A 24,491-nucleotide genomic window follows, 5' to 3' on the forward strand; every position below is an offset into this window, starting at 1 on the left:
GAACATGAGCAGATCCTCATTTCATGCCACTTCTCTCATTGGAACTTTTGCATTTCACATGTCTGTAATCTGACAACTTTAATGAACCAATGAATAATAAAGAGTACAATGCTATTGTGTGTCCTAGCATTTAGCCAACACATTTTCAGAAGGAATGCTGTTCACAAAGCCGTAATGAGTTTAAATTCATGTCCTCTATTTACTTCCCTTATTCTTCTTAGCTTGTGCTACTATCGGGAGATCAAATAAAATGGCAATTTCAAACAGTATTTTGCAAATGTCTTTGTTATTAGCAACTACTTGCCAATGTGTTCGAGCAGTTTGTGGTTTGGGCTGTTTGTGTACCGTTTGCTTCAACTATTCATTTCTCAAACATCTGCTAGGTCCCACACTATTGTTTTTCCTCTCCAAAAAGTATAGTTGCAATTTTAAAACCAGGGACTAGCGAATAATGGATTTTCACTGGAAATTTCTGAATGAATAAACATGAGAACTGAAATCTGTGAGTTTTGAAAATTCACAAACATTTTTCTGAATACAGTGGGCTAAATATGAATAGTTCAGCTTCTACTTTTTGCTGCTTTGGTTCACAGAGGTGGTCCTGAATCAGTTTGTTCCTATCGGAACAGCTCTATCAAATGAGAGAGAAAAACATTGGGGCAGAAAATAGGTTTGTTAATAAGCCAAAGGAGTGAGGTTGTACCACCTCAAACTTTTAAATACTTTGACACCCCACAGATAGATCTTATCTAAAGTATGCGCAAGTTGCAACTGCTTTAGTGAAATCATCCTATGATGAATCACGATTATGCTATTTACCAAGGAACAGAATCCCAGATATAAGATAATTAGTAGTCGTATTATTCTAATAGCCTCAAAAAGGGTTATTGGATGCACATTCTGAGAGTATTAGATGTTCTTCCTCATCATTAAATAAAGCTTGAACAATGTGGTCTTAGGGAGAAATCCTTTTGCGTACAGGATGATGGACACAGGATAATACATTTTACAACAGAACACATAATTTCCTCTCTTATTGCATCCCATCATCCTAAATTAGTACATTTTCGGAGATGCACATACAAGTTAAAACAAAATTTCCAAACCAGTCAGTGGGCAACACCTTAGGTAGGAAATGCTACTGTATCTTTCGACTTGTAAAATACTTCTGTTCAGTTGTCAATGACAGCCTCCAGCAACACCATTATTAGTGTTTGATTCCACCATACAGTCTTGAACCTAGGTTAACTCTAATAAGGAAGAAGTCAATTCATAGCATAACTATGTGGAAAAACACAATTTTCTGTGATTCAGTGATCATTCTTCTATTGCTAGTCTAAATAAAGTGTTTATTAAGTAGCAAGGTTAAGTTAAGCTACATGCAAAGCGGTGCACAATCCAACATATACCTCCTAGTAGCTGCCTTTGTAAACATTTGGATACTAAATTTAAAATATAAACTAAAGTATTAATTGTGTTTACACTTTTTTTTTTTTACATTAAGGGCTAAAGTGTTACCTCTTTGCACTTAATGCAGCTATTTTGAAGGATGAATAAACACCCATGATATTTCTTTTCTTAGCAAAGTATAACACTTTGTTCCTTGAATGCTGTTTATACTGTTACATGAAGCAGAAAATGTCTGTAATACCCCACGACTGACCCTGCAATCAAGAAAGGAAACAGACTTGAGGTGGCTGAAAAGTCTCCCAGCTGTGTTGTATATATACTTTAATGTTAAATCTTGTCAACTAGTCAAAAGCCATTTATCTTCTTCTGGAATCTGTTTGAAAGCAGTGAATTTATGGTGGCATTAATAGCCTCTCTAGAACCTACATAGCCTCTTAGAAATTATCTACATAGATTTCTATAAATATTTGTAGAATTTTATGCAGAAATAAAAAACCCCACAACCAAACCATTCTTATCAGCAGGTAAACCTGAGTCTTCGTGATAAGCAGTCTGGACAGTGCACAGGAGCTGCACAACAGCTAATGAGATTCATGAGAATTACTAGCAGAGCTTCCGAAATTGGAGAGCAGTTTAAGTTACTCATGTTTTTTCTGCTGCTGAGTTTATTTCCCCAAAAATATAAGTAAAAGACACATTTCTATGTTGGTTATCAAAGCATGAGAAATTATTGAGATGAATAGTCATATTAATTAATAAAATCCCACCTTATGCTTGCAGGAGGAAGTTCAGGCACCAGTGCTCTGCAGATGGCAATTGATGCCTACAAGGATAAGAGAAACTATCAGAGAGAAGAGCTGGCATAGACCTCTCTTTTCCATAGGTTGCCCCAGTAAAAGCTCATCATGGATGGGAAAAAAAAAGGATTGGGACAGACTTCAGTGGCATTTGATACCCTTCCCACAAAATGCTTTTTTGCCTTCCTGACTCCATGGAAACACAACAGATGTCGCACCAAAGTCTAAAAAAGCAGTGCCCAAAAGAAAAAGAATCGTGGAGGAATCAAGACTGCATTATCACATGGAAATGTAATCAATCTGGGGATGGTGAGGTGAAAAAGTAGATGTCACCTTGGCAACCTGAGATAAACTCATGAAAAATGTAATGTGTTCCCTAACTGGGAAAAAATGACAATGAGATTAATATTGAATCAAGGTGTTTTTATTCAAGTTCTCGGTGCAGATAAACAATTTGCGAAGTGATATGAATACATAAAATATTTTTCCTTCTCTTTGTAGAGAGGCCTACACATTCTAGCCATCATTGACATATCAATGTGTCAAACAGGTCAGAGAAATAGGCATGGAAATTGATGATGGTTTTATTCTGCTATCTGGAAAGGAGCACCTCAGGAGGTTTGTTGCATACTTTATCACTGTTTAATTCGGTTTCCTAATCTGATTTCATAACTGATAGAAGAGGGAAGAAGACAAAAGGTTTGTGATTAATATTCAACAGAAACTTTAGGAAGTGTTTCTCCAAGTTTTTGCATTTCCTTTTGTTCTTTTAAGGTTTGACTGTCGGTCTTTCTTCTTGATTTTTAATTTCCCTCACAGAGATTTGGTAGCTTGCTGAGAAATTCACTTTTCCCTTTTGTGCGTGCAGTGTTAGACTCACATGTTAGGTTTTGTTTCAGCTTGAACAACAGCCCAGAAGTATATATAATTTCAGTGCCACTGCAGTTGTGACTGAGGCAAAGTTTCTTACCCCGTTGAGATGTGGCACACCAGCTTCCTGACAAATGCTGGTTCCACACGATACCCTGGTGATAACCAGGAGATGAACTCAGTCGCGCCAAAGCCCACACGCAAGTTGTCAATCTATAAATTCAAAATAAAGCTTTGTAATTGGCATGAGAGACTTTGAAATGTAAATTACAGATATTTCCTAAACTTTACACACCGATTTTCCTTGCTTATTTTTTTTCCTGACCTTTGGTTTCAGTATCACTCTCCAGCACTCATTTTCCATTCACATCTGGATGTGTTGTGCATACGCTGCTTTTATAAAGTCTTTATGCATTTATGTTAACATTTTATTCTTTGAAATTCCAAGCAATTTTCAATCTCATTCTTCTACTATAATTATTCCTCTTCTAGTTGTATAGACAGTCTCTTGTATAGCTTAGCTGCAGTAGGTTTTCATTTAAGTTGAGCATGAAGAAATACTTGGGTGCAATAAAAACAAGTGGCTAAACAAGCTAGTGCACTGCAGCAAAGCAAATATTATTAATTAATATGTGTTAAAGTATTCTTAAAGCAATTAAAATTATCTTAAGGGCCACCAAAGGATTAGTTTTGATTGTTTATTCTGATTCTCTGAGGCAGGTCATGAATTTTTGTCCAGCAGTTTCCTAACCTAGTCTAAGAACTACAAAATTAGACTCGAACTAGGCTGTCAGAGAGCAATCTAGCACTGATATTAAGGAAAACTGGGAAACTATGCAAACTATAGCATAGGGACTTAGGTTAGAAAATTTAATATCTACAATTTTTCACTTAAATATGTATTTGAAGTTAAAGCATATGCTGTATAGCCCAGGTCAGGAAAGTATCTGTTCAGAACAGTATTTGATTTTCTGTATAAACTCAAATAGTGCTGATTTAGGCTTAATCCTTATCTTTAAAGTACAGATTTCATCCTGTTTATGTAGGGTTTCACTTAGGACATCCCTACATCCTCACCAGACATGAAAAATCACACATTTTCAATCCACTAGTAACACTCCACACTTAAAGGAAAGCATCTGCATATGTCTTCAGCAATACAATTTAAAGTTGGGATGTGTAAGATTTAGTCCAGGCAACAGCTTTCTCAAAGACACTGGTTACCACTGGCAGGGAAACATCATGCTTCCAACATGTAAACATACAGCAGCAGTTTATTGAATTACTAGTGGATCTCCTATAACATCTATCTTGCAGTATTTAAAACAAACTATGTAGATTTTTCCAGCTCCTAACCTTAGAGACAGCCCTGGGACTGAAGCCTGCTGCTGAGTATACCAGCTTCAGCATGGACCCTTCATGTCCCTAGCAGCATATTTATAAGAGAGTTTGATGTTAGGGCTGCTTCCAGACACCAAAACACACCTTATGTCTCCAGATGCATTTGTTTTCTGTCCCCAAAACACACTGAGGAATAAGTTATTGCTGCCTCTGTGTAAATGCTTGTGACAAGTTTCTTTCAGTGGCTGCTGGAGGACCTGAGAAGAGCTCACCAATTCCCACATCCCCACGCAAGGTTGGGAGAGAGGTTGTTCTGGCTGATGTTGTACCTGTTCCCTGAGGACCAATACAGCAAACAGGGAAGCCAGAAGCCTTGTCTCGGACTTGGAGTGTGATGCTTTTTCTTTTGCATTGCATAAGCCAAACTGAGCAAGGAAATTATCCTGGCATTAGAATATGACAGTGGCAGGAATGGTATAGCAGGATGTTGGAAAAAAAAATTCTACCTTTTACAGCATCTGACTGTCAAACTCTATTAACATACCATCACCTTGTTTGAAGCTAGTAAGTACATCTTTGTCACCCACGGTGGGGCAAGCTTACCTGCTTGGTTCTTCATAGAAGTAAGCAGTGACTTCACTTACTTATTTAAAATTAAGTCCATAAAGTAAGATTTAACATGAGCACACACTAATCCAAATTCTTCAATATACCACATATTCATTATACCACATATTCATGGTAAAAATCTCCTCCAGAGTATAAATTAATGAAAAATTTAACATGAAGAACTTGGGAAAAAGCTTTATCACATGTACTTAGTGTTCTGTTTAACTTTTCACCTGTTCATGTCATACAGCACAAGCCAGTTAATAAAATATTTTGGGGTTTTTATATGCATGGGACAGGGGATGCTATTATTAAGAAAAAAACCCATGTCAACCAGAACCTTGAAAACAGCTGTGTTGACATGCATTCCTGGAGTCACATTTTTTTCCCTATTTAATATCCATTCATACAAATGTTCATTTCAAATACCCACAAGACTAATCTTAGTAACAGGAGAGGTTCAACTGTTCTCAAAAGGAATTTCAAAGAATACTAGCCCCAGCAGTAGCATACAAAAAAAAAAAAAACGGAAAACAATAACATTATTTACACTATCCTCTTACTGTCTGCAGAAATGTTTGTGGTGCATTGGAGGTTAATAACTTGAATTTGCTTTCGTAAGTCATTTCAGAAGATCTATAAAGGCTTGAAACAGATTTTTCCATTTACTGCTTGTCTCTCAGAATAAGGAAATATAACTAGACACATATAACAGTGTAAGAAAGCTTGGTGCTCTTCTGCATCATTATAATGAGGCATTTAAGTGCCATAAGATTATGTACAGAAAGGTGGTAGAAACTGTATCATTTCCTATTACCATTGCATGAAGATGAAGGAGCCCTCTGTATTCATGATTATGCTATACTGAATAGAAGATGAAGCAGGGAACATTTAATTTCTTCCTCAGACTGACAGAGATGAAGATGAATATTGGAAATTTTGTATATTTTTCATACAGTCATTACTTTCTGATAAGGTTCTAGCAACACACATGCATAAAGGCTGAGTGTAACTTAAACCTTTGCAGACAAAGAGGAATGTGACTTGGACCAGTTTTGCACATTAAATTGCCATGCAGTTTAGCTACAGCAGCACTAGAAGGTGGTTTGACCCTGGCTGGAGGCCAGATGCCCACCAAAGTTGGTCTATCACCCCCTTTTTCAGCTGGGCAGGGGAGAAAATATATATTGAGGGGCTTAGGAGTTGAGATAAGGACAGGGAGAGATCATTCTACAGTCAGCATCACGGGCAAAACAAACAGACTCAACATGGAATGAAAAAAGAAAAGCAAGTAATTTATTACACAGCACACACACACAGAGTGACATCAGAGTTAAACAATGAAAAGTGCAACCAGATCTTAAAACATCTCCCCCCGCCCCTCCCTTTTAGTACTTTAGTCATGATATCTCTCTCTTCTTCCCCCTCCCCGCCACTGTGGCACAGAGAGGGGCAGGGACTGGGGCAATAGGGGTTTCAGTCAGTTCCTCATGAGTTGTTTTCCTCCTTGGCAGGAAGAGGGGGGCATTCCTCACACCCTTCCCCTGCTCCAGCATGAGGTCCCACCCACAGGAGACAGTCCTCCATGAACTACTCCAACATGAGTCCTTTCCCACAGGGCTTCAGCTCTTCATCAGCTGCCCCAGCATGGATCACTCCTATGGGGTGCAGTCTCTCAGGCCCACACTGCTCCTGCCTGCTCCCCCATGGAGTCACAAGTCCCCCCAGCAAACCTGCTCCAGCATGGGACTCTCTCTCTCCATGGCTGCAGGTCCTGCCAAGAGCTTGCTCCAATGCAGGTTACATCATCTTCCTCATGTCTCCTCCACCCACTCCAACATGAAGTCTCTCCATGGGCTGCAGGTGGGATCTCTGTTTTAAACTGAAAGAGGGTAGATTTAGATTAGATATGAGGAACAAATTCTTCTGTTTGAGGGTGGTGAGGCCCAGGTTGCCTAGCTTGCCCAGAAAAGCTGTAGCTGCCCTCTCCATCCAGGTTGGATGGGGCTTTGGGCAACCTGGTCTAGTGTGGGGTGTCCCTGTCCATGGCAGGGGGATCTCTTCCAACCCAAACCAGCCTGTGATTCTATGATCTGTGCTATCACTCAGGACATATATACTGATTACCCTCAAAGTCCTGTTGTCTTGAGCAGCAGTATGAGAAAATCAAAATAACCAATGTTCATATAAAATAACCTATTGGAGAAAGTGGAAGCTGTTTTATGAAGTACTACGTGTTCTTCCTTTTCTGGTCACCTATTTCTTTTATAATTTTTTTCCATTATTATTTCTCTTACTCCAGGGCAACGTGCTCTCCTGAGATTTTTCTTTCAGCCTGCTTCTCAAAGGGGAACCATGCAATTTGCCTTGCTCTTTCCTCCAGCTACTCCCTGAAGTCTTCCTACGTTTTTATGTGTCCGTGTTCATTCCTTTCATTTGCTTTTCTGTAGCTGTATGTCCTTTACTCAAGCTTCCAAAAGGGCTGTCTTTCTCTAGCTGAAAGTATCACTGAGAATAGAGAGACATAACTGAGACTGTGGGGACTCAAAACCAAAAAAACTATTGCAGATCAGCTACAGTAGCTAATTCCACTTAGTGCAGAAGGCAGATGAAGGAGGATTAAACTTGGACTGTATCTCAGTCTTTTTGCTGAGTTTGAGAAGCATAGGCAAGTATGGCTTCTGCAGCCTGACTGCAGAATAAAAACATTATGAGCTGCAATACTGGGATTGTATGCTCCAACTTTTAAAGAGCTCCACTATTTACCTTGAAACTCTTGAGTAACAGCTTAATGACTGTGCCAGAATAACTTTCTGAGGAGGAACCTGATAATAGAGGCTTCTATTATCTTGTAGAACAAAAACTGATGATGGGAAGTTTTCTAGGTATGCTGTTAGCCTATTATTAAGAATATGGAAGAATTGTCAATAATGATGCAGAATAGGAAGTATTTTCTAAACTTGCCTAGTTTGTGGTTGGTGCAATATAGATCATTAATTCCTCTCCACTGATGGCAACAATACTAATCAAATATTATATTAAGCCAAAACAATAAATGTTAGATGTTTTTAATTATTAAATAAAAATTATTTTAATCTAGGAGCTCTAAAAGTGCTTAAGAGCTCTCTAAAAAATTTACATTGACTTAAAATGTTCCTTAGAAATTTGAAAGATTAATTTGTTATGAAAAATTAAAGAAGTAAACTGAACATATTCAGTTCCAGGCTTGTCAATCTGACACAGAACTGAATGAGACAAAGAGCAAATTAGTCTCATAACAAAAAACTGAAAGAGTAGAAAAAATGACACAAACATCCAGAAAATAGGTCTTGTCAGCCTATGTTGACATCACTTTTATAAGTTCAATAGATATGAGTTAAACTGATGGGATGTGCCTAGAACTGTCTGAGGCATTTTAATTGATATAAAATGGCATCTTAATCAGTAGAACAAGAAGACTAATGATGTAATCAGAAGGAAGTAATGTAGCCACACTTGCACAATAGAGAACTTGATTCGCAATGGCATCCTAATGAACCAAGGGGTTAATGTGGTCTTACAGTGTTCAGACAGTGAAGGTTGGAGCTCCCCATGTTTCTTATTGTGGCAACTGCCACCAAAACAGTCCCAGTTCAAGAAATATGTTGATAAATATGAAAGCATTGGAGAAGAATGTAGGAATAAATAAGGAAACAGAAATGATGTTTTATGTACCAATTCAGGGCTGACCAAAAGTTAAAGCATGATATGAAGTCCAAATGTCTCTTAAACATTGTCAGGCTTGGTACATCAACCACCCCTCTAGGAAGCCTGTTCCAGTATTCCTTCTTGGTAAATAAATGCTTCTTAATGTCCAATCCGAACCTCCCCTGGTGCAGCTTTGAACCATTCCCACAGGTCCTGTCCATGGATCCCAGGGAGAAGAGCTCAGCACCTCCCTCTCCCTTGCCCCTTCCCCTCCCCAGGAAGCTGCGGAGTGCAATGAGGTCATCCCTCATATTCCTTCCCTCCAAACTACACAAGCCCCATGTCCTCCTCCCAGGACATTCCTTCCAGACCTTTCGCCAGCTTTGTTATCCTCCTCTGGTCACATTCCAGGACCTAAACATCCTTCTTAAATCGTGGGGCCCTGCACTGCACAGAGTTCTCAAGGCAAGGCTGCACCAAGGCTGAGTACAGTGGGATAGTCACCTCTCTTGTCTGTCTGGTTACTCCTTGTTTGGTGCAACCAGGATGGGGTTTGTCTCATGGCTCCCAGCACCCAGCACCCCCAGGTCCCTTCCTGTGGGGCTGCTCTCCAGCCACTCCTCTCCCAGTTTATACTCGTGCCTGGCATTCCTCTGTCCTAGGTGGAGGATACAGCACTAAAAGTTCATGTCAGTGATCATTTCCCAATGCTTCAGTCTATCTAGATCCCTCTTCAAGGCATCTTGTCCCTCAAGACAGTCAATAGCACCCTCCAGTTTGGTGTCATCCACAAACTTACTAATGGCAGATTCAACTCCTGCACCCAGACCATTATTGAACAGGACTGACCCTGGGATTGAACCCTGAGGAGCAGCACTAGTGACCATTCACCAGACAGATGCAGTCTCATTCACTACAAGCTGTTGAGCTCTGTCTTTGCCAGTTCCTCACCCAGTGTAGTGTGAACCCACCCACCCCACAGCTTGTTCAAAAGGATGCTGCAAGGGACACTATCAAAAGCTTTACTAAAATGCACAACAACTACATCCAGAGGCTTCCCTTCATCCCCCTGTGAAAGATGCCCTAACAATTGTCAACAGAACCATTCACACAGCAGGAGCCATTCACATATCGGACATTCAGTCATCCACCCTGAAGCATTCCCACATGCCAGGTGGAAGCTTGTGGCTTTGCCAAGGATGACTACAAAAAGGGGCCATTCTGCTATGGAAAAACAGGGGGAAGCAACGGAGAAGGAACAGATAGAGGGACAATCAAGGAAGACATGGCGACATCAAGGGAAGCACCCTCCCCTCCAGACCCAGAGACACTGAAGAATACTCTGCCATCAGACAGAACACCCTAGCCCCCCCTCCCCCCCTTCCCCTTCTCCAATCTCTCCCTCTCTCTATCTCTCTTTTCCACCCTTTTCTCTTTCTTCCCCCCTACTTTTCCCAGAACATTTGTTGTGGGCCAATAAAGCAACTTTAACCTTGACTCTGTTTCGAGTCTTAATTCTGTTCTCTGAGAACTGCAAAGAACTTGTCACGATGAAACACCTAATGAACGGCCGTCACTCAGGGGTTAAGCCCTGCCACTCCCAGCCACCCAGAGCGATCTGAGGTTCTGTGGGAATGCAAGGGGGTTTAATCTCTGCCAAACTAAGTCTTGTCCAGGTTGTGGATCATGACAACCTGCCAGGTGACCTTATCAAAGAAGGACATCAAATTAGTTGAACAAGGCTTTCTTTCCTTCTCTGAACACATCTTGAGCATGCCTGGTGATCGCATTATTCTTTAAATGCCTTTCAATACTTAGTACCCCATATGATCTTCTCTGTAATTTTTCCAGGAACTGAAGTTAGACTGACAGATCTCTAGTTCCATAATCATTACTGCAGGTCTGCATAGAATTGCTTAGTGTAAAACCTACTGCAGTCATTGTCTTCAGTTCAGAACTCCGTGAAATGCTAGCCATAATAGCAAGAAGAATACATTTAAATGTATTAATGGAATAAATTCCCAGTGGTTTTGCACTCCGAGCATATTTAAACTGATATTTTTCAGGACTATTGAAGCGGGTTTTTTAACAAATTCGGGTGAATGTACTCCAGCATTTTTGGGGGGTTTTTTGTGAGTCTTAAATTGCATAGTTCTTGATCTGGTTGAGTGAAACAAATGAATGTAAAGTTCTACCTGCATGATGCCAAAACACATTTGAAAGCATGACCCCAAAGCTCTGAGTGAGATAAAAGGGCACTGTGATCTGTTAACAGGGATATGTATACCATCCTATGGAAGAGAATTAAAGAGGAGGAAAGGATAAAAAATTTTTTTTTAAGGAACTTAAACTCTTACTCCATTTTAAGGAGTGGGCTGGGAGAACTTCATCTTAGTAAAAGATAAGTAGAGATGCTACTCTGACCTAGCCTGTGTTTAGTCTTGCATATAACCTAACCTTAATTTGAGTTAATGTGCAATGCTTTCTTTAGTTCTAGCTGCTTTCTAAGGCTTTATGGCCATAACAGTTTTCAGATTCAAAGTGCCAATATGCTCAAGAGTTACAGTCATATCTTAATTGATAGTACTAAGAGGAATATATGCAAGCATCTAAAACATGTCCCATGATTGGACTGATCACATGAATGTTGCAGGTACACATTATTCTGCTCAGGGAAACAGAAAATTTCATCTCTAATTGTTCATAAAAGGTTTCTTTAACTGAAATTTACATTTCTTTAAGTGACACTTTCAGACAGAGAATGTCTAAGCTCTCATTAAATCACATTTTATTAATAATTAGTTAGTACATATAAATTAATTTGTCAAAGAACATTTCTTTCCTTTCACCCTATCCTTTTTGTGTAACAGCTTGTCTGCATAAACATGTTTTTTGTCTTCTGTTCTAAAAAGTGCTTCTTAGGAGATAAAGATTAAATTACAAAGAAATATCCAAAGTATATTCACTAATGTTGAGCTAACCTTCTTAATGCCAAACTGAATAGAGGAAAAACTAGCATGAAGAAGTCAATTACCCTGATTTTAGACTCTGTGTGACCTCAAATTAAAATGCCTGAAACAGGGTCATACTTCTCACTATGTACACATCCCTGCTGCAATAAGCACTTGTGCAGCAAATATAAACCAAGGAAAATGAGATCCCATTCTGAAACATTTCATTTCACAGAATAACTGGTAAAACCAAGGAGGAGCAAGGACATGTATTCCATTAAGAACTACTGCAAATCAGTCTCACAGCAATTTGTCAGAGCTTCCCTGACCACCAGAGATGTTTAAGTTCTTAACTTGTTCCTGTGAGTCATCACCTTTACTTTTTATAATTGCAGAGAGCAATCCTGGACTCTAACATCCATTTTGTATAACCTGCATTTCAACTAGAGACAGACGTATTAAATATTAATCCAGGGATCTTTTTTTTGTTGTTGTTCCTGCTATTTCCAGGTCAGTTAATGTCAGAATCTGTATGGCCAACAAGCTGTTTGATATGGCAAAATAATGCATGGGGCAATCCCTGTCAGTCAGGAATGCATTCAGGGTTATCAGGTCACCAAGCCTGGACACTGGGATGCTGAAGCAGTGTGATCAGGCAGGGCTGGAGCAGTGTGGGAAATAGTGGTTGCTCACCTCTATTCACCACTATTGAAATACTGGGGGGTTCAGTTAGAAACTGCACCTCATACAGGAAGAAGACTCTCTGCCCTGAGACAGGAGTAATGGTGTGATGTATCTTTGGACAGAAAGCAAGAAACCTAATTGTCTTGGAAGTGTGTGCACTGCCAGTAGCTGGAAGCAAGCCTTGAAAGGATGCCATTAATATGGGTGACCCATTCTTCCAAGATGTTGTTTTGTAAATGTCTGCTCTTGGCACACCTTAGTGTGAACTTAAGAAACTTCATAATTAACTGGGCTCACATCCTGTATCGTGAATATGCTGAGAGTCCAGAGTGTAGGGCAAAAGGAAGAACAAAAAGCAATGCTGAATAAAAGGGTATTTTTAACTAAAAAGGATTTGGGCAGAATAGGCAAACTGGAAACACTGAACACTGGAAGCCTGAGTCTTGAGCCAACTATTTCTCTGTCAGAAACTCAGGGAGATGTCTTTGCTAATGGAAATATACAGGGCCACAAGCAAACTTCCTTTTTACTCATACTTACCAGACAAAACTCCTGGGAGTCACAGAATCACAGAATTGTAGGAGTTGGAAGGGACCTCAAGAGATCATTGGGTCCAACCCCCCTGCCAAAGCAGCTCCCTAGGACATATCACTCAGATAGGCGTCCAGATGGGTCTTGAATATCTCCAGAGAAGGAGACTCCACCACCTCCCTGGGCAGCCTGTCCCAGGGCTCTGTCACCCTCACTGTGAAAAAGTTCTTCAGCATGGGAGTCCTAACAGGCAAGAGTTGAAGCCTTTGGCAGCTGGGAATTAAAGTACTGATGTCCCCTTCCCCAGCTGTCTGTCCTGTGCAGTGTGCCATGTGCTGTGTCAGCACAAATACATTATACACTATACACAGAAGCATGTAGCTAGGACCTCCATCCTGTTCCATCCCCTCCACTGTGAAGGCAGCAAGTTCTGCTGGACCGGTGGGGAAGACAGCCGGCATGACAGTGACCTAACCACTCCTGAATAACATCATCTGTAGGGGAACACAGTATTCTTCAGCTCCAGCTTTTTAATCCCTGTATCTTTCCTGGACTTTCCTGAGAAGATTAGTTTCTAGTTTTTTGAGGCAGAGAACTGCAGGATTTGGTTAGGATGATTGGGAATGTGCTAAACTGTGTAGAAATTGCTCTTAAACTACCATTTAGTGTGGTGCAAGATGAACTTTGTCTCTCCTTTTCTCCTTTCCCAGTTATATTTTGAACACTTGACAATTACCTAAGTGGGGGAATACAAAGTAATGATCTGTGGTTTTCAGCCTGCCAACGTAATCAATGTGAACAGGATTTTATTTTTAATCTTTAACAATAGAAAACCAGATGGGATGAGTTATTCTGTAGTGTCCCGTGCGCTCTCTCTAAATGGTATGTACAGTGACCTTAACACAATCTCACAGAAGAACAGGGAGGGGAGCAGGAATATCGTGGCAGCTGTTTGGCATTTTCATTGCAGCACAGTGGCCATTTCTGCAGGCACAGAATCAAAGAAAGACTCGTTGAATTGTGTAGGTTGGAAGAGACCCTCTAAGGCCACCTCCTTTCTCCTCTGGCTCAAAGCAAGGCCTGTTAGATCAGGTTTGTCAGGGCCTTGTACAATCAGGTCTTGAATATCTCCAGGGCTGTGGATCCCACAGACTCTCTGCTCCAGTGCTTGTCCACTCTCAGAGTGAAAGTATTTTCTAATATCTAATGGGAATTCTCATTGTTACAGCCTCTTTCTGTTTGCTCTCATCACTGTGAACCTCCAAAAAGACTCTGGCTCTGTCATCTCTACAGCCACCCACTACATAGTTGCAGACAGCAGTAATATCTCCCTGGAGCTTTCTCTCCTTTTGGCTGAACAACTCCATTTCTCTCAGCCTCTCCTGATATGCCACATGCTCCAGCCTCCTCTCCAGCATTGTGGTAAATGCCAATGGCCCTCCGGGCATCCTCCAAGATTAAAATCTTCAGTATAACTCTGCTTCACAGGACATACGATTCCCCTTGCCCAGCTAATCCAGCCCCTGACCACATCACATTCAGTCAGGCAACTGAACTCTCATAAACAGGACCCACATATTATATGCCAATTTTTTTTAGAATTTACCCTCTACAGACAGTTTGGGTCACCTTTTGGGAACCAGAAACACCTAGAGACCTGAATCACTTCATCTAGTTCAAAAGGTAAACCTAAGAGCACAGCTAAAGAAAAATATGTTTGATTGAAGTTAGTCCTCCTTCCCAGGAAGTGTTTAGAGAGCCTTCTGCATCTCCCTTCTACCTGTTCTCTCTTGACTTTTTTTGTTTTCTAACTCCTCATACTTCCTGGACCTGATAATTTCCATTCATTTCCTATTTCTCAATAGTCTGAGTTTATTTAAAGCAGAATAAAACTCAAAAGTCCACAGTTGTTAGTTTAATCCTGTTGGACATCAGCAAAACAATGACAGTTCTTGACATATGGTGACTCCGTCTGCATGGAAGTTCATCTACTGAAACTAGAGAGAGCTTCTTGTTGCACTGGACTAAACTATTCCTTTATGTTTTGTTCAGAAATCAACATTAGTTTAATCAAATGGAAGTTCACCTAACATGCCCAAAAATGTGATCTCTCTTCCTTGGGGCTGCACCTTCAAAGCAAGGGCATGTGGGCTTGCAGATACTGAGAAGCGATTCCTGTAATAGCCAACATGGACCAGAATTGCAGCCCAGCAAAGGGATTTGTTTCTTTCTCTGCACAGGTCTTTTAGTAATTGTTTTCCATACAAATCTGATGTGAATTTGGACATTAGCAACCACAGGCTGCATTTCATGCTTATTGGAAAGTACAAAACCTGTTGTTCCAAACTTGTAAATTTAAGTGTAAATTCATTTTGGCCCAAGGGTAAAATTAGTAACTTGAGAGAAATATGGCTTAAACTTTGGGTCTTCTTTTTGTTTTCTTCCCTGTCACCGAACAACTCCTGTTTGCTTTTGCTACAAGTGCAGGCTCACGTCAGTACATCAGTAATCTTAAACGACTAACCTTGCTGGGGATTTGTACAAAACATTTGAGGTAAGAGGTGCATATGCAGCATATTTGCTGCTCTACTGCTTTCCATTTTAAAAGACATATTGCCTGTAAAACTGCATTAATTTTCACTCAAAATCCCCTTTAGTAAAAGAATATAATTTGAATTCTTTTAACTCGTAAGTACAAACAGTCTTTGTATTCTCACATGGCATTTCTGCTATTTTTTTTCCTCTGTTTTTATTCCCTAATAGCTTTTGTTTTCTCTATTGCTTCTCCATAGCAATTTATTTCATTTATCCTTAAGTGCATACAAATATTTGATCACAAAACTCAAATAGCAGCTCTGCCAATTAGAGGGAAACAACTTTGATGTGCCTGATTACAGATGAAACAAAAACATATGTGGGTACTTACAAGAAAGACTATCAAGCAGAAAGACAAACAGCCAAGATAACAATCTTTCAGTTGCAAAGTCACAACAAATTTAGAGGGATGAAGAGGTCGCAGCCTACAGAGGCAATGCAAAATTAAATAAATAAATATAATGAAATGGAGCAAGATTGATAGGCAGAAAAAAATGCTGAAATTAACTAGTATTTAATTCTGAAAATTTCTTCCTGAAGGAGGTTCACATAGGGAGCTGGTCTATAATGCTAAATCATAAAATTATCAGTGACAATGATCATCTGGCAATACGTGCTCAGTATGTGTCAAAATAAAATAGTTGAAAGTAAGATTTGGAAAGAAAAATTCAGGTTGATAAAATTTAGCAACAAATCAATGGGCAATGTTGAAAAAATTTAATTCTTTTTCCCCTTTACATTTCTTGAATATTTTAAAAAAACAGAACAGACCCACAATAATTTCTTATCTTCAATATGCTATGTGCAGGGCCTAATCCCAAAGCCATATGATGTTTTAGGCTATCACTCCATAGAATTTAATGGCAATGGGTTTCCTAACATCACTTGAGCAGGCATTCACTGGCTAGACTGCATGTTGCCAGTAGGATAGGGAGCTTGTCCCGTTTGCTTCCTAATATTTCTAACACAGGTAGTATCACAGTAGAAAACATAAGACTTGCTGTCCAAGTGCCCTTGCTGAGTTCTTATTCCCTTTGCACTAAAGGCTGTATCTAGTGGAGTCCCTCAGGGGTCAGTACTGGGACCTGTACCATTCAACATATTCATTGATGACCTGGATGAGGGAATAGAGTGCACAGTCAGCAAGTTTGCTGATGATACAAAACTTGGAGGAGTGGCCATCCACATCACCGGGGGATGTGCTGCCATTCAGCAAGACTAGACAGGCTGGAAAGTAGGGCAGGGAGAAGTTTAATGAGATTTAACAAGATCAAGTGTAGGATCTTGTATATGGGGAAGAACAACCCCAGATACCAGTATAGGTTCGGCACTGGCCTGTTGGAGAGCAGCATAGGTGAGAGGGACCTGAGTGTGCTGGCAGACAGCAGGATAACCATGATCCAGCAATGTGCCTTCATGACCAAGAAGGCCAATGGCATCTTGGGGTGTATCAGAAGGGATGTGGTTAGTAGGTCAAGAGAGGTCTTTCTCCCCCTCTCTTCTGCCCTGGTGAGATGATACCTGGAAAATTGTGTCCAGTTCTGGGCCCCTCAGTTCAAGAAGGACACAGAACTCCTTGAAAGAGTCCAGCGCAGGGCCACCAAGATGATTAAGGGAGTGGAACATCTTCCTTATGAGGACAGGCTGAGGAAGCTGGGCCTCTTTAGCTTGGAGAAGAGGAGACTGAGGGGTGACCTTATTAATGGTTATAAATATGTAAAGGGTGAGAGTCAGGAGGACGGAGCCAGGCTCTTCTCAGTGACGGATGGTGATAAGGGGCAATGGGTGTAAGCTGGAGTGTAGGAAGTTCCATGTGAATATAAGGAGGAACTTTTTCACTGTGAGGGTGATGGAGCACTAGAACAGGCTGCCCAGAGTGTGGTTGTGGAGTCTCCTTCTCTGGAGACATTCAAAACCTGCCTGGATGTGTTCCTGTGTGATTTAGTCTAGGTGATCCTGCTCTGGCAGAGGGGTTGGACTAGAGGATCTTTCAAGGTCCCTTCCAACTCCTAACATTTTGTGATTCTGTGAAAGCTAATGTGATGCATAAGGTAAATAAAGGCTAAAAGTTGAGGTGTGAAATAATGAGAGACATGTATAAATGGGTAGAAGAAGTGAGGGCTATTTAATCCAAGGGGGGGGGGGCGGGTAACAGAGGAAAAATGTCCTCCAGAATCATTGTAAGGAAAGAAGGATACTTCATGACAAACGATCTTTGTCATAGTCCCAAAACAGCCCATTAAAACTCACTGGAAAAGTACAACCTATTTAGTACATTGACACATCTTGACAGGAGTCAGAAATGTTCTTCTTCATTTGTAACAATAAATAAATTGTCCGAATGTTCATTTAATGCCAAACAGAATTCATCCAATCTTGAAAACTAAACAGTTCTGGACATGCTTTTTGGCCAGGAGATTTCCCAGATGCCAAGAAGCACAGACCATGAATTGTGGCTGAATGCTTGGCAAATGCCAGACCACAGAAATCAAATGAGTGGAAAGACTTCTTTTGGCCCAAACACAGCTGCTGATTTGACAGATGGGAATACTTTGTTTTTAGTGGGACCTTGTGACATGAATTTGAGTCTGACAACTGCCAGAGGCAGAACTGACTGATCTGACCCAAGCTGTCAACTTTTAGTCTTCTGTGACACCACTGGGTGAAAAATGGGACATGTGAGCAAAGGACAGGCACATTGGAAAGGAAAATTCAAGGCAGACTAATTAGTGCTATTATTTGAATGTATGACTTCTCATATCTTGATTTTAAGTATTTAAAAAAATATTCTTTATACAGTGCTCAAAAATATGTTTGTCTCCTCTGACACACTATACCTCCATTTCCCAAGCAGTCGATTTGTCATGTACTTTGTGGTCACGGTGAGGACTCCTAGCTTTTGGGCAGAGACTAATTAGTTTCACATTGATACAAACTGGGAATCATTTGTTTGATGTCAACAGAATGACAGCAAGGAGACACAAGTGACTGGAAACAGGTCCTCCGCCGGAAAGGATTTTTGACTTGATGATGATAACCAAATAAGACGTACCCAGATTCCCATAAGTATTTTTATGAACAAATGTCAAATTAGTTAAAAGCAGAATCTAGAAGCTGAGATTAACAAATTGTCTCCATCCATGTTTCATTGCACAGCAGATAAATATTTTAATGGAAGCCTTTAAAAATGTGAAGCCTTTAAAAATGTGAAGCCTTTTATGCAGTTAAAGAAAATTCACATTACCCATCATAATGGAGAACATTACAAATTCAAATCACTTGAGGTTTAAGTGCTCTGTTTTTATGGCTTTTACAGTACTTTATTTCTTGCAAGTGTTACACAAACAATATTTGCTTTGCAGAGGTACAGGTCCCTACTAGACAAAAGCTGCAGAAGTGTCTGTGACTCTCTTCAACTCCCTCCTCCTCCACCCCCACTCACCCAGTTGCTGGCTGCTGCTCCTGCAGTTCACCCAGGTGAATAAATTTCATGATGCTCCTCTAGGGATTTGTTTAAGGCTGCAAGAGCTTCTTCAAAGAGCACCTAGGGTAATGGACAGCAAGCAGCTGACTCAAGACTGAAGCTGATAAGGAGTGCTCATCTACCTTCTCCTGCTGGCAGAGATAAGTGTGGAAACTGTTCGCTATAAAGAGGGAATGGTTTATCTTACATTTCATGACCATTTTTATCTTAGTGGTTTGACCCAAAGCCTTATTCAAGTGTTTCCTCCAAACTAGAGAACTGAAATGGACATACTTCACCCAAGATATCAAGACAAATGTTAGAAATGCAGCCATCTGTATTATTTCCTCTTGTTTTCTGTCCACCAGACTGCACCGTTCCATGTCTTTCATGAAATGTTGCAGAAGAAAAGTAAGAACAAACCCTTCAAGCAAAGTTAATTGTCCCATGGATTTGTACAAATAACAAAACGTTAGCAACTTGTCACCTTGCTTCCAGTTAGGTGGTTTTGGACATCTGTATCTTCATACTAGCCCATTACAAATAGATTCACGAGCATTAGGAATAGTCTAAAGAAATGGGTTTTTTTGTTTTTTCAGGTCTTTATGAAACTTCCAGGTAAGGGATTAGGGGAGGAGCAGGAGTAACTAAGGAACATGGACCTGTGCTGAGAAGATGGGAATCCATCAGACTCTGCAGAGGTCTCAGCAGAGAAACAATATGGGCAGCTGTGCTCTGGCATTTTTAAGGGTACATTATACTGATGTTATTATACAGGCCTGAAAGCAAAGTAAGCAGCTGCAATGCATTTAAGCAAGAGAGTTAGGGGAACAAATCTGCCCCATTATTTTAAAGCTCTCATTAATTACCACCGATTGTTTTCAGTGTAACAGCCAAACTTTAGCAGTGCCGTCCCTGCTCCACGTTGTGTGTGTGTGTGTGCAAGCATGCATATAGACTAGAATGTTTTAGTTAAAAGCACTAAGTTGTTAAAGCCTGTAAAAGCTGTCTAAAAATTATACAATAGATTTACCAAATTTTAAGCCACAGCAAGAAGCAACTGAAGCCACAGCACAATGCAGCGAAGTAGAGGGCTTACCCCGTGCAGCCAGTGTATTCCTCAGACAACATTTTGCATCGGCTCCCAACTCAATATTCCTATTCTCTGCAGGGGCATTTACAACCAGGTGTTAATTATACTTATTCACCTAGGGGACAGTGAAAGCGCATTTCCAATCCAATTAAAACAACCCAAATCCATGTTTTGATAAGGCTGTAATTAAAGTTTGTATAATGAGGCTGTATTCAGAGTTTCAAAACAAAAATGTTAATGCAGCTTTTGCACTGTTTTGAGGTAGCACACAGATTGTATCGCCAAAGGCTGTACATAAATAATCAGTGTGGCTCAGAGGATGATGGCTGGGTCCTTGTGTGACCACAGGTTCATTCTTCAAGCAGACGCTTGTGCTTTTATTGATATTTGCATGAGAAGGACAATTCTCACAATGTGGGGATGTCAGACCTATTCATAAATACCATCCTATACTGCTCTTGGTCCTGAACACCACCTCTTTAAAATAGGTTAATGTGTAGCGACACAATTGTGATTGAGGGCTTAAGAAAGCAGATCTGTTTTATGTGTAAAGCTGTTCAAAGTGAAGGCATAACATAGGAAAAAAATGGAGGTAAACAGGCATGGTATGAAAGTGATTGCCTATGTTACATCACAGCACTGTCAGACATACAACAATCTATAAAAAAAAAAAAGCAATTTTTCTCATGGAAAGGATGGGCTTATGACCATCACAGAATCACTAGGTTGCAAAAGACCTTTGAGATCATCAAGTCCAACTGTACCTGTCCACTACTAAACCACATCCCTGAGCACCTCGTCTACCCATCTTTTAAATACATCCAGGAATGGTGACTCAACCACCTCCCTGGGCAGTCTGTTCCAATGCCTGATAACCCTTTTGGTGAAGAACTTTTTCCTTAAGTCTAATCTGAACCTTCCCTGGCACAGCTTGAGTTCATTCCCCCTCATGCTATCACCTCTCTCTTGGGGGAAGAGACCAACACTGATCTCTCTACAATCTCCTTTCAGGTAGTTGTAGAGAGCAATAAGGTCTCCCCTCAGCCTCCTCTTCTCCAGGCTAAACAATCCCAGTTCCTTCAGCCACTCTTCATAAGGTTTGCTCTCTAGACCTTTCACCAGTCTGGTTGCCCTTCTCTGGACACAATAAGGGTACACTTCACTTCTTTACCCCAGGTCCTTCCCAAGTGTAAAATCCTGGTGTTGCTAGGTATCAAACTAACGACAGAAAAGAACAGGCACAGTACCTTAAAATACAAGGATGCTAGAGACACCATTTGATAAGGGATGACATATAACACTCACCCCTTGTAGTATCTGCTGTGTCCCTCCCTGGTTCCCCTGCTTAGCCAAGTCAGATCAGCTCTCAGCCCTCAGCTTGGCCAGGAACAAAATGACCACATCACTTAATGGAGAGGCCTTACCTAGAAACACATAGTTATTTTGACTACGTGCATACCACCTTCTTCCTCCTTTTTTCTCCATTTTGTTCTTTAGTTTTCCATTATCTCCTGCTCCTTTTAACTAAGTATTCTTTGTATTATGTACTAGAAATTTGCTTGCTCATTCTTATGGGTTTTTTTCCTCAGTGGATATTTTATTTGCTCTTTAATTTTTCTAAATAAAGATGTAAATCCCCAAAATGCATATTTTAAAGGAATTTTTAAAGTTTCTACTTTAAAGTAGAAAACTCACAATGCAAGGATGTAATGTTGTTGTAGTTCTGGTGGAGAAGAGGGGCTGCAGGGGTGGTTTCTGCAAGAAGCAGCAAGAAGCTCTCTGCAGGCCTGACAGAGCAAACACCAGGCAGCTCAAGACCCACTGCTGACCAAGGCTGAGCCCATCAGCGATGGTCACAGCGCCTCTGGGAATCACATTTAGGAGAATAAAACACAAGCAGCAACTTTTTTAGCACCAGAGAAGGGAGTGAGAAGGTGTAAGAAACTGTGTGGGCACCAAGGCCAGGGAAGGGGGGAAGTAGGTGCCCCAGGTGCCGGAGAGAAAGATGTCCCTGCAGCCTGTGGAAAGCCCATGGTGGAGTGGGTGTCCCCTTGCACCCCATGGAAAAGGCTAAGACCCCACCTGTAGCCCATGGAGAGTCCCTACACTGGAGCAGGTGGAGATATACAGGAGATGCTGTGACCCACATTGGAGGAAGCTCCTGACAGCACTTGCAGCCCATGGAGAAAGACAGAGACGCGGAGACGAGTGAGAGACAGAGGTCCATGCTGGAGCAGGGTTTGCTGGGAGGGTATAAGGCTTGTGACCCAGTGGGGGACCAGGCTGGAGCAGTCTGGGCTTGAGAGACTGAGAGACATTCTATGATTTATGACTGCACCCCACAGAAGTGACCTCACGCTGGGGCAGCTTGTGAAGAGCTGAAGCCTCATGGGAAAGGACTCACATTGGAGAAGTTCATGAAGGACTGTCTCCCGTAGGTGGGACCCCACCCTGGAGCAGGGGAAGGGTGTGAGGAATGCCTCCCCCTCCCCGCCCCGCCTAAGGAGGAAACAACTCGTGAGGAACTGACTGAAACCCCCATCCCCCCATTCCCTGCCCCTGCCCATGCCACAGTGAGGAGCAAGAAAGGAGCAAAATCATGACTAAAGTGAAGTCTGCTGAGAAGGGAGGGGAAGGGGGAGGTGCTTTAAGATCTGATCTCACTTCTCATTATCCGACTCTGGTGTCACAGGGTGTGTAGTGTAGTGTAATAAATTGGAGTTTTCTTTCCTTTACTCTGTGCTGAGTCTGTTTTGCCCATGACATTGATTGCAGAGTGTTCTCTTCCTGTCCTTATCTCGATTCCTAAGTCGCATGTATTTTCTCCCCTGTCCAGCTGAAAGGGGAGTGATAGAGTGACTTTGGTGGGCATCTGGTCTCCAGCCAGGGCCAAACCACCACAAATCTACACTAGCTAAATATTATGGCACATCACTGTAAGTTTCAAACTCCACGAAAATAGAGAAAGGGACTGTAATCTTCATGTGTCAGAGCTGTGGCTTGGCCAGAAAATCTTCAACAGGAACTGTCCAACAGAATACGATTCTGCACTGGAGAGTTTTATTGTGCTCTTTTTTCAGATAAGGGGACAAGAACTGCATGCATTACTCTAAGTATGAACACATGACATCATTGACATCATTAATTTGTGGCTGGTTTTCTAATACCTTTCAAATAATTCCTAATGTTTTATATGCTTTTTTGACTGATGGTGACCAAGGAAAACCCTTTCATAGAAAAATCCTTCAGGTTTTATTCTTGGTGATGACAGTCAACTCAGAACATATCACTGTATCAGTGAAGTTGAGATTTTGTTTGCCATGCTTGTCACCTTATTATTTAGCCACAGTGAATTTCATTTTACCTGCCAGGTTGCTCATAGTTATAAAATATATCTATAATTCTGCACTTTGCCCCAGTCTATCCTGAATAATGACCTAGCACAAAAAACTTTGTCACCTCACTATTCGCCCCTTTTCCAGGTCATTAAAGAATCTAGTGGTAAGTAACTACATGAATTGGCAGTGTTAAAAGCAGTGGAGGCAAATTTGCACATATGGCTCTCCCTGCATTGCTGTACTAGAGTTATTCAAATGAAAAAATATGTACTTCAGGAAAAAAGGGAAAAACTATCATGCAGAGGCAAGTGACAGGAACTAGAATGAAGAAAACATATTTCCATTGGTTCTCTGGTAAACCAGAGGCCTCCAGTAATCCTTGGATGGCCACACAACCATTTTTAAAGAGTTCAAGAACTTAGAGAAGGTAAATGTTTTTGTCCGTGGATGGTTTGAATCCAAGATACCTGAAAGCAGACCAATTCCTTATACCTGAGATGAAGATGGAGATGGTGAAAATGGGAGGTGGGGGATGGTGTTGCCACAATAAATAGTATCATTTTCTGATTGGATTTGACAGTAGTGTGCATGGTTAAATACAACAGTTATATGCTGGGGATCAGGATGCTACTGTGAATTAGATCTGCAAGTACTCTCCATACCCAGGGAGGTCAAAAGAAGAGGGATCAAAGCTCAGGAACTGGGGCAGAACTGTATGAAATTGACCTTAAGAGCTTATCCTAGAGCAGCAGGCAGCCAAATACAACACTGTAAGGCTGTCAACACTGGTCTAGGATGGGGCCATGTCCCATTCCCTTCCTACCATTGTATTCCATGAGGATTGCTTGTCATAAGTTTCCACTAAAACCAGTCAGTAAAGCCTGGCCTCCATCCTTAACCAAACCTCCTGCACAAGCCTGAAAAGTCCAGCAGTTCCCAGAAGCTCCAGATTCCCTACAAGCGTGCCATGGGACCAGTCCAGGAAAGAGCAGCCAAACACCACGCTTGTGGAAAAGCCAGGCTGCACATTCCCAGGAAACAGGGCCCACAGTGCATGTGCAAAGGACACGCATGGCTGCTCCCCTGGGGCAGGGGCAGGCACCTCTGGGGATGTGCATGTCA

The sequence above is a fragment of the Gallinula chloropus genome (assembly GCF_964237585.1).
Source record: "Gallinula chloropus genome assembly, chromosome: 2".
Lineage (NCBI taxonomy): Eukaryota > Metazoa > Chordata > Aves > Gruiformes > Rallidae > Gallinula > Gallinula chloropus.